We start from the raw sequence: 3,291 nt of genomic DNA, 5'->3' as shown, positions 1-3,291 counted from the left end.
TGAAATTGATTGTTTAGCAAAATTGGTGAAAATGTCCTGAATCTCTATATGAGAATACCACATCCTAAAGGCATTTTGTATGGCGAAGATATGATTTTATTTCTTCAAATTTTTGTGTAATTTGTAAATACATGTGGCAACAGTAGAATATATTGTCATCGGGGCACTTCAGCTGAAATGCCTTTGTTTTTCTTTATATAATGGTCAATCTTTTATCCACGGAGGAAAATAAATATTTCTTCCAAAGGATACATTTTGATGAATATTCTGAATGCATAGAACATTGTCAGCATAAAATAAAATCATTCCGAATTTATCAGGTTTCAAGGATAAATCAACAAGAAGATTATAATAGCCTATAAGTCAGGGTTGTCTAACCTACGGCCCGCGGGCCACAGTCCGGCCCGCCGCAGGGTTGCGTCCGGCCCGCCAGAGATGCTCTTCGGTGCGAAATTTTAGTGAGCAGATTTATTGATAACAATTTGAAGCTATACAATCAATCATTCGAACCTTGTGGGTCCACAAAACTGCATACAGGTCAGTTTGTGTGACACTCTCTAAGCGGAGGGGGGGGGGGGGGCGGCTGGACTTCATTCAACTGTTTTATCAGGAAGGAAAATAAATCAGTGCGCTCCGCGCGCAGTGCTCACATTTGTTGCCTTGGGCTTCGGGCAAAAAATCGAAAAATGGAGCGTAGGGTTCATGCGGCCCCCTCCTTCATCATAATCATTCCATGTGGCCCTCCTCTGCAAAAGGTTGGACAACCCTGCTATAAGAAAAGCTTTTGAAGGTATAACACCAAAGACCACCTACTGCGATCCGACTTCCTGGAGTAAGTTGAATGTTTAGCTATATATAATAACCAATCACCCGCTTATACCTCGAGTTAGGAACAAGATTTTGAAATGGGCTTTCCAACAAACAGTGTGGAATATTTTTTCTCTTCTGATATATGGTTTACAATGTTTGCCCTAGAAAATCCTTTTAACCCTCTACAAATAAAGACATCGTAAAATGGCAAAGTAGTTTTATTTACGTTCAATATATAGGCTATATAAGAACTCAAGGAATTGCTACATGGTATTTATAAAATGAAGACGTAACACATCTCATGACGGATAATATTTAAACACAAAAAAGAGATATTTGGAATAGTTTGTGCATGTACAAAGATTCTAGATATGTACAGGGTATATGCTGCGTATTGTTATCGTGCTAGGGATACGCTCTATAAAGGTTAGGGAAAGGTCATCGGGGTATTGGGTTCAAAATTTAGCGTGCTTAAGTCGAGTAATTTCCTTCCTGGTAGTTATAACTCATGAAGTCTCCAAGTTACTCCAAGACAATCGAGCTTGTCCATGCACGGGGGCAAAGTTATAAATATTAAGCTTGTGCGCATATTATGTTATACTTTCGTCCATGCATTTAGAGGCAAAACCTATACATGGAGAGGAAACATATATATGGCCTATATACATGTGTGTGTGTCTTAAATTAGTTTTAGTTTTAAGGTTATGTTGGCAAATACTTTTGAATCTTTGTATATGAGGTTGAAACAGGGAGAGGGGATTGTCCCCACAGTGCACCCCCTGGATCCACGCACGGCATTGATCTAAAGTCAGGTTCCTGTAACTGTCTTTCTACAACAAAGACGTAAAACAGCAACAAAAGAATACTCTTCTTTGTCACTGAAATGGTTTGGGTCTAATTGTCAATTAATCATTTTTGCCAACCAATTTGAGGAATAAACCCATGCAGGAAAATACGAGAATTACTTTTGGAAACTGTGAGCAATAATAACTAGGCTTAAAATATCGTGTTAACAGCGAAAACAGATGACCTTAACTTGGTCAATGGTCCGAAATCCTTGAATCGAAATTACTGTTTTCTAGAGACTAGAGACTAATGACTGCTAAATACTTACCGTGGTTTACATTTAACACAATGATGACGCACGCTATAAGTGAACAATATATTCCATTCACTTTTACATAGTAACAGGTTGTGTTCTAAATATAAGGAAGCTTTCAGACCTATTTAAAAGATAGATAACATTCTAAGAACACGACAAGGAAAGGGGGGAAGGCCCAACAGTTGTATAAACCAAGGACGAGCAATAAAGGTGTTGTGACCTCCGCGGCGTCTTTATGGTTAGAACTCTTGTAGAATCCCTGAATGGTTGTTTCAATGTCGAAGGAAGGAAAGATATTTGTCAATTGTTTTCAGTCCTCGGTCATATGTACTCTGCAAAAGTAGGACAATTGTTCCTTTCCTTTCTGTCAACTTTCTTTTGTCCGACTAACTATTTATATATCTATATCTATATATATATATATATATATCTATATATATATATATATATATATATATATATATATATATATCATTATATATATATATATATACATATATATATGTATATATATATATATATATATATATATATATATCTATATATATATATATATATATATATATATATATATATATATATATATGTAAATGAAAATCGTAATGAGTTGGAAAATCAAGAACAGTGAAAAAACTTTCAGCCTCCACCGGGATTCGAACCAGGGGCTTTTAGCTCTGTACGCGGACACCCTAACCACTAGGCTATGGACGCTGATTGTATGTCCAGAGGTTCGAAACCGGTAACGAAGGTCCACTGTAGGCGTTTGTCACCTGTATCGAACAATACTAGTTCTGTTTTTGGTGATATATATATATATATATATAAATATATCATGGTATACTAAAGGAACCCGGGCTAATTAGTAATGGCCCCAAATTTACAATAACATCAGGATAATCGTAACTTATGTGTCGTCAAACCTCAACAACCGCATTTCATTGCTTTACCCTCAAAGCACTTTACCTTTATCAAGGCAAATACTTGTTTTCAAATTGAAAACTGCGATGGTCAAGGTGTAATTTAGACGGTCAAAACTCAAAATATAAATAGTGCACGATAGCTAGAATTTAGAAACATGTAAACATGCTAAACTTTAGTTTAAATATTAACTTTGCAATTTCTTTTACTTGTATAGTTATACTACAAACCTCAGCCTAACGAGTTAACGACTATATGCTATACCGCAGACGTCACTGTCTGTCAAATAATACAGCCTACTTTATTTGTCGACATAAAGTTGTATATGCCTTATATAGAATATATATAGAATTATCATTTATAAAACCTTCAACATGCTCGGTATTTGAGAAACTTTGGTAAATAAAATCTACAGACTATAGCCTGACCTAGATTGAGTAATATGCAGGGTAGGCATGTAT

Source organism: Apostichopus japonicus, chromosome 1 (genome assembly GCF_037975245.1).
Source record: "Apostichopus japonicus isolate 1M-3 chromosome 1, ASM3797524v1, whole genome shotgun sequence".
NCBI lineage: Eukaryota > Metazoa > Echinodermata > Holothuroidea > Aspidochirotida > Stichopodidae > Apostichopus > Apostichopus japonicus.
The sequence above is the reverse complement of the archived record's forward strand: the minus strand, read 5'-3'. Positions refer to the sequence as shown.